General features: G+C 39.2%; 1 long non-coding RNA gene across 1 annotated transcript in view; it reads right to left on the bottom strand.

Annotated features, from left to right (window-relative positions):
• The window catches only part of LOC128626827 (uncharacterized), a 97014-nt gene extending 96556 nt beyond the window's left edge, over window positions 1–458 (bottom strand). Inside the window, exon 1 of the long non-coding RNA XR_008390890.1 lies at window positions 358–458. This is a non-coding gene — a long non-coding RNA (uncharacterized LOC128626827). The remainder of the gene's footprint in view (window positions 1–357) is intronic.
• Window positions 459–14796: the final 14338 nt, after the last annotated feature.

Genomic DNA, 14796 nt, shown 5'->3' with positions numbered 1-14796 from the left:
AAAACATATTAATTTTAAAATTTATCAGTGAATTAAAGACATTGAGTAAAAAAAGCTTCTGCCAAAAACTGAGATTCCACAGAACATACCAAACCCTTCCAGAGTTCCAAAGACTAGTTTTCAAAACTCTGGCTAAGACATGGTGAAAGGAAGAAGACCAATGAAATAGAAAAGTAAGTCACAAACTTTCTAGAATAAAGCACCAATTATCAATCATTTTTAAATTAAAAAATTTGAGGTGGTAGGGGTATGAAAAAGAAATGGGGGAAAAGACAGCTTCCTAGGGCAGGCTAAAAACAAAGAGGAAGTCAAGAGCTAATGACCAAGAATATATTCCAAGGGAAAGACCCAACTTACCAGGAATTTAACAGGTCACCCCAGCAGGGTCTAGGTGCTTAGGGGTTCAGTGTGAACGCCGTCCCACAGGGAGGAATCGTCAAGCCTCTCAGCACTGTGGACATTTCTGGTTCAGTGTTTCTACTCCTAGGTATCAAAAATAGATGCTGATATCATCTCTGTTTTGCTGTTTAGACTTCAACTCCTCAAGAGCTAGACCATTGCTCTTTCATCTCTGTCCCTCCACTGCCTCACACAGTTTCAGGTACACAGTAGAGTTCAAGCAAAATAAATGGAATGAAAAAAGAATTTGTGCATTGAAAGGAAACTTAAAGAACCTGTAGGCCAGTGTTTTGCAACTTTTGAGCTGCAGATGATAAGGTAAATTTTTAGCTGTCTAGCAAGAGTTCTACAATATTATGGAGGCGAGAATACATTATTTATTGAACATTTACTCTCCAAATGCAGTCTCTATGATTCTAGAGACTGAATTTTTGATGATTTTGATATAATACCTCCAAACAGATGTTAGGTCATTTTTAGGCAAGTTACTAACTTTTAGCAGCCTGATGTTTTTTTTTTTTAATTCGTAAGATTAAGGATAAGAGATGACTTTTATGCCAGAGATGGCCAGCTGTCTACCAAAATTCTTACTCCCCTTTGCATAACATAGAGTTGTTGTTGGCAAGTGCAAAAGTGGCTGCACAGCCACAGACAGCCTTTCTCAGCCCCACCTGCATCTAGATGATGCCATATGAATCTGCAATGTAAGTTCAAGTTCTGTGTAGCACTTCTGGTCCAGGGCTATAGGAAACATCGAAGCATGCCATGTTTCTGGAGGACCTGATAGATGGTCTTATTGTTCCCTCCTTCTAAGAAATGTTCTATAGCTCTGCTCACTGCTTTAGAACTTGCAATGCCTTTGTGAGGGAGTAATATACTCCCTACCTGATGGATATCAGACTTTGGGTAGTGGAATATGAAAGAATTTCTTATAGTAAATCTCTCTCTCTCTATTTATATATATAAAAATCTGTTGGTCCTGTTTCTCTGGAGAACCCTAATGCACATGTATTAATCGTTCAGTAAATATACACCCATTCTATTTCTCAGTGCATCAATTAAGTCCTATTTTCTTTTCTGCTACTCTACTTTTGCTTGCTTTTATTCCTAGTATATTTGCTTCATTCTGGCTTCCTTAAAAGGATCTTCCCTGCCCAAATAAGAATGCACTAAAAGCTTATAAAAGCTAGCCTTGAATATCTACTTTTGTCTCTGGAATTCATCCAGAATATATCCTATTGTATTCATTCTTGGGCATAAATCTTTATAGTCATTTTTCCCTCACTTTACAATTTCCACTGAGCACTTTATTCCCCACTCTTGATTTTTATGTCGACTCCTAATCTTTCATACTAGCTATGAAAGATTATACCTACTGGACAGTGATGAGATTTGCCCTCTGTTCCCATGCACTTTCTGGCTTTGTCCAACAATCCAGCCCAATCCCCATGTCTGTACTGAAGCCTTCTGGAAAAGGAGGCTTTGTGCTCATGGATTTAAAAGGGATCCCCTCCTCCATTTAGTTGAAGACAGAGGGATTTAAGGACATTATGTAGCTTCACGGACCATGCTCCTGTACAGGAAACTAAGAGGCACATTTGACTAAACTCACTTGTGAAAATTAATAACTCTTACCCCAAAGTCCCGTGCCCATTGAGCTGCATGTTGGAAAGCCTGTCAAGATATATAAAAAAAAAAAAGTGAATGGGTTCCTTTATCCATTATCAAAACTCCCCCTTATCTTTATCTGCTTCTGCTTAAAGATGTTAGCCATTTGAGGACATGGCTTTGGCTTGTTTGCTGCTGTGTTCTCTGTTCCTAGAAGAGAACTTAGCACATACATAAATAACTGAAATAAGGCATTCATCAATAATGACTTAAGACCCACGCCCCCATATCCTTTTCTATACCTTGAAATTTTACCACCAGCACTAATTATAACTTCATTAAGTCTCCACTTCACCTCTTCCTCGTTATCTAAAAGTTATCTAACTTTGCAAAAAAACAAAGAGGCAAGAGACCTGCTTCTGTGTAATTAGAGCAAGTGTGCCACTGAACATTAGATCTAGTATCTGAGCTCCAGCAAAGCAGACACAGTCACTCTCATTGCTCAAAACCAAGGCTTTCTGCAAGTGCAAAGGCACTAACTAAACTGGCAGTACCTTAGGCCAACTCTACCAAGGACACTGGAAATTTTTAGGATTACTAGTGCCTAAAAATATTTACTAATTCATACTACTGATTAGTTCTATAAAACACTGGGCTTGACTAAATAAGAATTTCATAGAATCTACAGCTTTGGTCAAAACAGAACAAAGAATAAGTGATGACATCACTTATTCTTTGTATAAACATCTCAAGTGGTTTATGTATTGGGTGATACTGTTCACCTGGCCCAACATCTCACCTTCCAATGAGTCTTCCAGGGTATACTCCCTGGATTTCTGGATGGAAAGATTTCTTTACACATATGACTTTTCAGTGAACTCTTGGTGCAGTATTGTAGCTGGGTCAACATGTTTTGTCCAAATTAGATGATCCAGTGATGTCAGAGAAACTGACTGTAATTTTAATATAAAAATGCCTGACAAAATAAAGAACTCCAGGTTATTCTAAGGTTTTTTTTCCTGGCTACCAGTGATATCTATGGTTTTCTGGTTGGGTTTTTTTTCTTATTTCTTTATCTCAGTGATTCCCCAAGTGTATTCTCTACACTAAGCATCATCATCTAAAACCTGTTAGAAATTCACATTCTCAGGCTCCAGTTCAGACTTATTTAATCAGAAGCTCTTGTGGACAGGACCCAGAAATCTGTGTTTAACAAGCCCTCCAGATGAATCTGATGCGTGCTCAAGTTCGACAGCCACAGACTGATCTAACCTGACTTGACTTTGGGAATTCTTTATGTGGAGAAAAGGGAATTACTGGTAGCTACACGTGACTGTGGCCTCACAGTCATTGAAAACCTGATTCATCTCAGCTCAAAACCTTACCTACTCAAACCCAGCCTAGTTCTCCATTAACTTTGATAATAACCTCAAACATCACTAGAGAAAACCACTTTCAGAAGCACATCTAAGTTTTCAAATCTCTGCTCTATGATTCTTCTAGAAGTTAATCCCAGCCTAGGCCAATTCTGTGCAGAAACAAGTGGGATCACAGTCACATTTGAAACATTTGGGCCTTCTCCTAAAGGACATGCATGATATACCTAGACAACCATGGATGGACTCAGGTCATGCCATTTGAAATGGACCACTTCATGCTAATATGTGCATTACATGCTGGGCAAAAGTGTCTGACTTTACTCTGCAAGCCAGAATGTCAGGAGACAGAATAAAAGACCTAATCCTAGGAAATCCTTTGACAATAGTATAGTTAGTAAAGATAATGTGTCTGGGCAGCAGTGCCTGGCAGAAAGCCAGTTCTATACTGGGATGTTCCTTCACCCATGGGGTGTTGGTGAACTACTACAACCAGACCAAATATAGCTAAAGCATAGAACTATTTAAACTTCATAATGCAGCCCATCAGGATTTTTGCTGGTCTCTTATTTGATTTGAAATCCTCAGCACGTCCCTCCCTGCCATCTCTGCCATGAGTCACAGGACCACTGCACTTGCTCACAAACTCAAATGCCCCTGCAACAACATCTCCCTTCATTTCCAGCCTCAGTATTTTTTTCCATACTATAGCTCTGTCTTTTAGGTGGGACACGCTCTCAGCAAAAATGACACATTTCCTTTTCTGCATTACTTCCCCCACTTAACATAACACTAAATATTGCTAACTATGAGCCCTTCACACAAGCTCAAGTTAGCTGTGTAACTAAGCATTAGACTGGCAAGAAGAGCCCATTGTCTTATGTGGCTGGACTTAGCCATATTAGATTTAGCTATATTAGACTCGGTCTTATGTTAGTCATTAAAATCAACAACTTGACTTATTTTGTTTTCTAGACTTTGATTCTATAACATCTGACAACCCCTCTTAATGATCTACTGTGATCTAAAATGCTGGATCAGCATTTTCCTTCAGATCTTGGCATTTGTCCTCAGGCACTTAGCATTATGCTGATGGGTAAGTCACATCTCCAGACCCACAGTGCTACGGGAACGACCAGCCTGGAGAACACCTTGAACAAGCTCCATATGAGGGAAGGTGCTGACCAGCTGAAAGTGTTATACAGTTTACCACTTTTTTTTAAGCCCATTAATTGTACTGGAAAACTCTGGAGTTATTCAAATTCACTTATATTCCTTGGAGACAATCATGTTAAGCAGTCCTTCAAGATAAACTTGGAAGAACCAGTATAGATATGTGGGCCATTTTATCTCTGGATAGCTCTTACTAAATCTCTCCCTTGTGGTCATACACAACAAATCTATTCCTTTTTGCATAGTACTATTGCTCAAATATTTTCATAATCTGTCATGTACCTTGCTGTGCCAAATGATCTCCTCTCATCCCTCTTTCTATCTGGCTAACCCTCCCCAGCCCATTCAACCTTGTATCAGGGTCTCCAGTCTCATTACTGTTTAGGTCATTATCTTCTAAATCTTTCTTCTAAATAGTCTCTAATTTGTTTAAATATTTTCTGAAGTATGGCATCCAGAATAGTGCATGATCTAGGACTTCAAAACAGTTCTTTCACTTATACACAATTATAAAATATTCCAGCAAACAAAATGCAGAAAGATTATTAGGACAACAATGTACCTATTACCAAAATTAGTCAAAATATTATCAAGTAGGTGAAGGCTCTTATATAACCTTCCATTCAGCCTTCCCTTCTCCTCCAGAGGATATCACCAGTATTATAAAATGATATTCACTGTTTACCATTCCAATATATTTTTATACCACCAGATTACTCTAAAAATATATTTTAGTGATTATGCTATTATACTTGTCCCATTTTCTCCCCTTTATTTCCCTCTACCTTGCACCTCCCTCTGACCAGCATTCCCCGCCTTTAGATCATGTCCGTGGGTCACATGTACAAGTTTTTTGGCTTCTCCATTTTCTATGCTATTCTTAATCTCCCCCTGTCTATTTTGTACCTATCATTTATCCTCCCTGTTCCCTGTAACTTTTCCTCCATTCTCTCTTCTCCCCCTCACCATTGATAACCCTGCGTGTGATCTCCATTTCTGTGATTCTATTCCTGTTCTAGTTGTTTGCTTAATTTGTTTCTGTTTTTATTAGGTTTGGTTGTTGATAGTTGTGATTTTGTTGTCATTTACTGTTCATAGTTTTGATCTCTCCTTTTTCTTAGATAAGTCCTTTTAACATTTCATATAATAAGGACTTTGTGATGATGACCTCTAACTCTACCTTATCTGGGAAGCACTTTCTCTGCCCTTCCATTCTAAATGATAGCTTTGTTGGATAGAGTAATATTGGATGTAGGTTCTTGCCTTTCATGAGTTTGAATACTGCTTTCCAGCCCCTTATTGCCTGTAGGGTTTCTTTTGAGAAATCAGCTGCTACAGTCTTAAGGGCACTCCTTTGTAGGCAAGTGTCTCCTTTTCTCTTGCTGCTTTTAAGATTCTCTCCTTATCTTTCATATTGGTTAATGTAATTATGATGTGTCTTGGTGTGTGCTTCCTTGGGTCCACCTTCTTTGGAACTCTCTGAGCTTCCTGGACTTTCTGGAAGTGTATTTCCTTTGCCACATTGGGGATGTTCACCTTCATTACTTTTTCAAACAAGTTTTCAATATCTTGCTCTTCCTCTTCTCCTTATGGCACCCCTATGATTCAGATGTTGGAACATTTAAAATTGTCTCAGAGGTTCCTAAGCCCCTCCTCATTTTTTTGATTTCTTGTTTCTTCATTCTGTTCTGGTTGAATGCTTATTTCTTCCTTCTGTTCCAAATTGTTGACCTGAGTCCCAGTTTCCTTCCCTTCACTGTTGGCTCCCCATACATTTCTCTTCATTTCACTTTGCATGGACATCACTTTTTCCTCCATTTTGTGACCATACTCAACCATTTTTTGTAAGCATCCTGATTACCAGTGTTTTGAACTCTGCATCTGATAGGTTGGCTATCTCCTTGTTGCTTAGTTCTATTTTTGGAACTTTGATCTGTTCTTTCATTAGGGCCATACTTTTTTTTTTTTTGTCTTACCTTGTAAGAGGCAGAGATTTAGGTATATGCCAGGGTGGGGCAATTCATGTCACTGTGTTGTGGTGCTATATCTGGGGGAAAGGTCTGAGAGGGAACAGTACTGCTTATTTAGCTCTTCTCTGGCTTTTAGTCCCTTCCCCCACTATCCACAAGCAAATTGGGCCCTTTTGGTTCTGATTCCAAGGTAGGTAGGTTTGTGTGGACCCTGTGGGTCTCTCCAACGAACTCTCCTATGAGGCTGGTAGTTTCTCCCACTACCACTATTCCCACAAGTTTTTACAACCAGAGGTTTTGAGGCTTTATTTGCCCCATACTGGAACCCTGGGTTGTGCAGTATTTCTTGCTCCCCAGTCGTTCCTCCTGGTTTACCTTCACATGAATGTGGGACCCCCTGGTCCATCAGCCACTCCCTCACCCATCTGGCCCTCCAGCCACCACCTTGCCACATGTCCTCTCTACCTGGGCTGCCTGTCCCCACCCCTCCTACCAGTTTGGATGAACGTTTCTTCTTTAATTCCTTGGGTGTCAGATTTTCTGGCAGTTATGGTTATTTTTTTGTTTTTAAATTTGTAGTTGTCCTTCTTTTGGTTGTGAGAGGAGGTAGAGTGTATCTACCTATGCCTCCATCGTGACTGAAAGTTGAGATTATTTTTAATTATTCCTTGTGCTGTCCATGCCATCTCAAACTGATAACTATTAATCTTGGTTTTATTTTTTGAGATCTTATTTATTTATTTTAGAGAGAGGGGGAGGAAGAGAGAAGTAGAGAAACAGTGATGTGAGAGGGAAACATTGACTGGCTGCCTCTCGTATGTGCCCCAACTAGGGACCGAGCCGGCAAACCAGGCACAAGTCCTGACTGAGAATCAAACTGGCAGCCTCTCAGTTTGCAGGATGATGCCTAACCAACTGAGCCACACAAGTCAGATTTCAATTTTGTTTTCATAAAACTTCCAGAAAAGTTAGTATAAATAGTAGCTCCTAATCTTTGTTTTAGCTTATTATTATTCTTCCCAATGATTCAAAAAAATGTTTATCTTAAATTCTTACAATTATCAGTTAAGGCAATTAAATCTAGAGCTCACAACAACAGAAATGGAGAACACTTGGTTCCCATCTTCTGCTGTAATCCTTTCATATCCTTTCAAATATCCTTCAAATATTTGAAGACATATTTTAAATCTTCCATGCAAGAATTTCTTTTAAAAAAATATTTATTTATTTTCAGAGAGAGGGGAAGGGAAGGAGAAAGAGAGGGAGAGAAACATCAGTGTGTGGGTGCCTCTCATGTGTCCCCCACTGGGAACTGGCCTGCAACCCAGGCATGTGCCGTGACTGGGAATCAAACTGCGATCCTTTGCTTCACAGGCCCATGCTCAATCCACTGAGCCACACCAGCCAGGGACCCATGCAAGAATTTCTTCATCAAGCTGGGTAAGTACTACATATGACGACTTTGTATTTTCTTTTGAGGAAGTTTAAGCCAGGAAAATTGTAATCATTCCCTGTTATCAGAGGTAATAGTACTTTGGTGGTCTGAGCCTCTCTTGGAAAGATTAAATCTTCCCCCATATCTCTGTAGTCCTAGAAGTCTATTAATAGTTTAATCTTCAAGCTGAATGTAGCTGATATCTATGTGAGCTTTCCTGAGAAGCATTAAGGGATTGCACACATAATACAGAGTCTGTTCCCAAACTAGTAGGACTTGACTAAATTTCCCCATATTTAGGGATGGTGGGTTTTACGGAAATCTCAAATTCTTCAAAACATTTGATCAACAAAATACAATACATAGGGAGGTGATAAGAAGCTACAGATCTGTCTTTACACCGTGGCTTCAAAGATATTCTGAATGTACATTTTAGGAGAAAATATACTTAACTTTAACTTTCTGATGTTTAGAATACTCTTCAATGAAGTGACATTTGATTTAGATATTGTTGTCATTGAAAAAAAAACTAACTTAAAGTATTTTTTTATATTAAGAAAAATGGTTTGAATCTCTGTTACCAAATGGATTCTGTCTTCATTAGCCAGAAAACAACAGAGAAATCACTTTTGGCAGATTATACAAAGAACAAGGAGTTAAATATAGTTTATACCCTTAAAAATTGTATCTGAACCTTTAATATTACAAAGCCTAAAATAAGTACAAATTTCTATAGTTATCAAAATAAAATGCCACCAAATGAATTATATAGCTGCCATATTAATAATCAAGTTGTGCCCTTTATTTATCTAAACAGATTACTAAACAGACTTTTAAAATTTGGAACAAATGTTTTAACTTAACAGGGCCACAAAACTCAAATAATACAGTTAAATAAATGACTATGATCTCCCCCTTTTTTCAAAATTATTAAAATACAGAAAAAATTAACTAACTTTTAGGTACTATCCCCCAAAGTTAATAAATGCTGTTAACATATTAACACATTTTTGCTTTGGTTTTTAAAATTTAATAAAGAAAATAAAATACTTAAAATGATATTAAAAATTTCTTTATCTCCCCCAGCCCCTCCTGTGCCAGTTCCAGTCTTTTCCTTCCCAGAAGCAATTTCTACTCACTGATTATGAATGTGATATATATTCTTTATTCCTTGTCTTTCTTTATACCTACTACATTCTTGTGCTTTTTTTATTTGTTTTCAACTTACATAAATGCACTCACATGGTATTTATCATTTCTAAAACATTTTATCCTGTCATTGAGACCCATCAATGCTGGTTAGTATAGATCTAAGGCTATTCTTTAATTGGTGATGGTATTTCATTTCATAACACAACTCATTTATTTACTAATAAAAAGTTTGTTTCTATTAGTTTCCTACTTGACACTGTTGCATTTGACATCTTTTACATGCCTTTTTGTGCACATGTGTAGGAGTTTCTCTAGAAATATACATCGGTGGGTAGATACAAACACCAAAATACTGTAACTTGTACCAATTACAGCTTCATTCCAAAGTTCTTGATGCTCTCCATCTTCAGCATGTGGTATTGTCAGTGTAGAGACCATTTGTCATTCTTTTTGCCTACCCGGAACCCTGATCCTCCCCATATTTAGAGAATCTCCCATTATGAGTCTCCACCTCCCTCTGTAAACATCAGTAGTCTCTTTCCCACCTTCCTGAGACTGCCTATCAGACTCACCCATACTGGATCAAAAATGGGAAGCTAGTGGCCTCACAGGAAACAGGGGCTCCTTGGAACCCACTAGTGTGGGCAGCAGCTACATTCATTCTCGGAGGCCTCAGAAACAAAGGTTCAAGAAGAAATATTCTGGGCTGGTACTGGTGACACACAAACAGTGGTCAGTATTTAGGATTTCTGCAGGGTCATGGAGTTTTGATGCACTGAAGTAGTGTGATTTGGGGCATGACTCCTGGTCCTCCCGTAGACTCTGTGGGTTTTCTAATAGGCAATTGAATGCAGTTCTAAAAAGGGTGGATGCTGGAAAGAGGCTGCTTATGTTAAAAGCCATTGTTTCTTGACAAATTAGCTATGTTACCAATAGCAGACTAACATTTCAGTCTACATTTCCTCTTTTATAACATGAGAAATAATTGAATCTATCTTAGAGGGTAGATGTGAGGATTAAATGATAAAATACATATAAACCATTTAAAACTGTGCTGGGAACATGGCGAGCAATCAGTAAATGTTAGCTACTATAATTTAATCCATTCTTTTCCTTCTTAAACTACTTGTAGTTGGTTTCTGCAGTTTGCAACTACAGAACCATGTCTGATCTATTCAGATGTTTTTGTCTAATTTGATGGATGAGAAATTGTGTTAGGTAAACACAGCTTGCTCCCTCATACAACCACGTCAAAATTACAACTAAAACACAGAACAACCATCAATCAGAACCATCAGAAATTGAGTTGAATGGAAGTCTGACAACTACAGAATTAAAGAAACCACATCCACCCAGACTGGAAGGAGGGGTGAAGAAACAGAATGGGCTGGTCCCACACCCACATGTGGTGAACAAAAATTTGGGAGGGATGTCTTGGGAATGAGGAGTCCCTACCCCAGTCCAGGCCCACCAGCCCAGGATTCCAGTGCCAGTAGATAAGCCCCAATAACTTCGGGCTGCAAACACCAGCGGAGATTAAGTCCGTGGAAGAAAGTTCTGGAGTCCCAAGTAGTGCCTTTAAGGAACTGACTTTAATGAGACTTAATCAGAATCACTTCCTCTGAGCTCCAGAACTGGAATAAAAGCTTCAAAGGCACTAGTGGCATATAGGGAGGAACTGAATTGTCTGCCATCAAGGTGAGAGCTGAGGGACAGGTTTCTCACAGATAGAAAGGTGGGTCTAGGCCACTGTCTCTTTCTGAGCCCTTTCCTCACAGAGCCACAGAACCAGCAGGAAGGTGCCATATCTGAGACTCCATCAACTAACACTCAGGAAAGTCTCAGAACCCCTGAGACTCTATCCCACCCAATTTATGGACCCACTCAAACTGTTAACCATGACTTCTCCATATGAATGGTTGGTCTTGGCTCATGCTTTACAACTTACTAAATCCTATCAAACTAGCAACAGCCAGTATCACTGAGCCCCCAGCCCCAGTACCCCTTGCTAAGTGTCTGCAGGCATGGCACAAGAAGCAACCAGCCTAGATTCACAGTGTAGCTGCATCTGGGAATCTCTAAGCCCAGCACAATTAGCAGATATCTCAGACTGCTTTAGTTCATGCAGGGTAGCCCCAGGTAGAACATAGGCGGGAGCTGACCTTGGCCTTCTTCAACCTGGGAAATCCCAGAGCTGGCACACCCAGTGGGAAGCTATAGACCATGTCAGAGCACCATCACCTTGCCCCTGGACAACTAATCCTCTCCAGAGGGAGAAGGTTGGTGGTCAGTGGTCATAGCCAGTCCTTGCAGCTGACTGGCCAGGGTAAATGCCTCTTACTGACCTGCCAACAGGAACCAAGGCTCAACTACAAAAGAAGGGTGTACTCAGTTGACACAGAGGGTGTACCTCAAGTCCCCAGCTTGCATGATAGGGGAAGCCATGCCACTAGACTCTGCAGGACACCTACTGCATTAGGCCATGCTACCATGGCAGGGAGTCATAGCAGCTCTACCTAATACATAGAAATAAATACAGGGGGGCTGTCAAAATGAGCAGACGAAGAAACATGGCTCAAATGGAAGAACAGATCAAAACTTCAGAAAAGGAGCTGAACAAAATGAAGATAAAGCAATCTATCAGATGCATAGCTCAAAACACTGATTATAAGGATGACCAAGGAAATTAGTGAGGGCCTCAACAGCATTAAAAAGATCCAGTCAAAAATGAAGGATACACTAACTGAAATAAATAACTATTTACAGGGAAACAACAGTAGAGTGGATGAAGCTGAGAATCAAATCAATACTTTGGAACATAAAGAAGTAAAAAACAACCAATCAGAATAACAAGAAGAAAAAAGAATCCCCCAAAATGAGGATAGTGTGAGCAGCCTCTGGGATAACTTCAAGGGATCCAACATTCACATCATAGGGGTACCAGAAGGAATAGAGAAAGAGCAAGAAATTGGAAATCTGTTTGAAAAAACGATGAAGAAAACTTCCCTAATTTGGTGAAGGAAATAGACATGCAAGTCCAAGAAGCACAGTGTCCTCAACGAGATGGATGCAAAGAAGCCCACTCCAAGACACGTGGTAATTAAAACACCAAGGGTTAGAGATAAAGAGAGAATCTTAATGCAGCAAGAGAAAAGTAATTAGTTACTTACAGAGGCATCCCCTTAAGACTGTCGGCTGATTTCTCAAAAGAAACTTTGCAGGTAAGAAGGTATTGGCAAGAAATATTCAAAGTCATGAAAAGCAGGGACATACAACCTAGATTGCTTTAAGCAGAAAAACTATCATTTAGAATCGAAGGGCAGATAGTAGCTTTCCAGACAATAAAAAACTAGAGGAGTTCATCATCACCAAACCATTATTAAATGAAATGTTAAAGGGACTTATTTAAGAGAATGAATATCAAAACTATGAACCAAAAAATGGCAAAAAGTACATACTCATCAACAATTGAATCTAAAAAACAAACTAAGCAAACAAGAAGAACAGAGACAGAATCATGGACGCAAGGAGCATTTTGATGTTTGTCAAATGAGAGGAGTTTGGGGGAATGGGAGAAGAGGAGAGGAGATTAAGAAATACAAATAGGTAGTTATAGAACAGCCATGAGCCCTCACTGGGGTAGCTCAGTGGATTGAGTTTGGGCCTGCGAACCAAAGGGTTGCCAGTTTGATTCCCAGTCAGGGCACATGCCTGGGTTGCAGGCCTCTCCCTCTCTTTCTCCTTCCCTTCCCCTCTCTCTAAAAATAAATAAATAAATAATCTTAAAAGAAAAGGAAGAATAGCCATGAAATATAAAGTACAGTATAAAAATGGAGTAGCAAAAGAACTTACATGCATGAGCCATGGACATGAACAATAGTATAGGAATGGCCTTAGGGAGTGAGGCATGCTGGGTGGAGGGGGGCAAGAGGAGGAACATTGGAACAACTGTAATAGTATAATAAATAAAAATAATTGTAAAAAAGCAATGGTATCTTACAGATTTTATTGCATTTTTCTCAATGATAGTGAATCTTAGTATTTTTTTATGTTCTTTGGCCATTTGAATTTTATCTTCTGTGAATTGCACATTAGTAGCCCTTGTGCATTTTCTGTTGGGTGCTTTTTTTTTCTTATTAAATTATACGCTGTCTTTACAAATTCTGGATACTAAACCTTTGCTTATGTATTGCAAATATCTTCTCCCAGCCTGTCACTTGCCTTTAACTTTGTTTATAGTGTCTTTTATGCTGAAGTTTTAAATTTTGATGCTTCCAATTTATTAGGCTTTTCTTTTATCAGTTAGGCTTTTTGTGCCTCATTGAAACTCTTTCCTATCCTGAGGTCATAAATATATCATCCTATTTTTTCTAAGAGGTTGAAAGCATTCTTTTTTTACACTTCAGGATTTATACTACATAGGCCATGATTTTGAAAAAATAAATTATGAAAAAGGTTATAGCAATAGGAACTTTTCATTATTTCTCGGCTGCTAGCTTACCAACACCAAACACAGCAGAATTGTTTGTTCAGAAACTACAGAGCCCTTTTGCTCAGACACAGGAAGCAAGGAGGCAGACTATCAGGAAGGACTGATAATAAAAGCCAGTGAGAGAGTAGTTTTTTTAGGGTCTTTACTAAAGAATCTACTAAACACATTATCTTACCTTTTTAAAGCCCTTCCAATCACATTCAAACACACCTCACCCAGGTTTTAGAGATATCTATCTGACAACTGTCAAGTTGGTCAGCAATTTTGGAGATAGTGCTTCTGTCATGCTAAGACTCATTTTAATTTCCCCCAAGGGAATTCTAGGTTGAAAAGGTTAAGAACAGCATGAAGGAGCAGCACAAACAAATCTTTGGAAGCCCAGCACTGCCAACAGCCTTGCTCTGGCCCTGCTCCTGGTCGGCACGATGTCCTCTAGCCAACGCATCAGTGCCCTCGGCTGAGGCTTGAAATAGGCTGTGTCATTTTAAATTAATCATTTCCAACCTTCTTTCCATATCTATTTTGGCCCAGAATAGAAGTCTGGCATTGCAGATTCTTTCTGCCACTCAAATAAAAGTGACTATCTTCATTTGCTTTCACATCTCTCACCCGGGAGTTCATATAAAGTTGGATTTTGTGGGCGTACTATATAAATATTTATTTATGTAAAACTAGGTTCATTTCCTTGAAGCTGACATCACTGTAGTGTAGCTGGAAAGGCTCAGCTGAGACCCTTGTAGATCTCTGCAATTGCCTTGCATCCCTGGCTGGAAGTCCCACCAATGGCTACTTGAGATTTATACTGCTGGATTAAAGGGTTTATTTTCAAACTCTAGGGTCCATAAGAAACAGCTGGGAGAGCTTATGAAAGTAAAGGTAGGTCCAGAATGAGGGCCAGAGATTTGCATTTTTACATGCACTCCTAATGAAGATAGTTGGGAATCTCTCTTTGAGGAAATGGAGATTGTGTCCTTTTATCTCTAGAAATCTCCTACTGAGTTCTAAACACCATAGAGCTGGGTAACATATTATACATTAATGTGAATCAATTATCAGTTTTGCTAGTCTTTCAAGCTCCTCAGCAGAGAGGGAGCTAAAGAGAAGTATCTTTTGTTGATGTAACAGGCAGAAGTAGGAATAGATTTACAGTGCACAACAAGCATTGCCTGGGAAGGAGAAGCAGGTCTGGTG

Source organism: Artibeus jamaicensis, unplaced genomic scaffold (assembly GCF_021234435.1).
Source record: "Artibeus jamaicensis isolate MK-2021 breed Jamaican fruit bat unplaced genomic scaffold, CSHL_Jam_final contig_233, whole genome shotgun sequence".
In the NCBI taxonomy this organism is placed as follows: domain Eukaryota; kingdom Metazoa; phylum Chordata; class Mammalia; order Chiroptera; family Phyllostomidae; genus Artibeus; species Artibeus jamaicensis.
The sequence above is the reverse complement of the archived record's forward strand: the minus strand, read 5'-3'. Positions and strand labels throughout refer to the sequence as shown.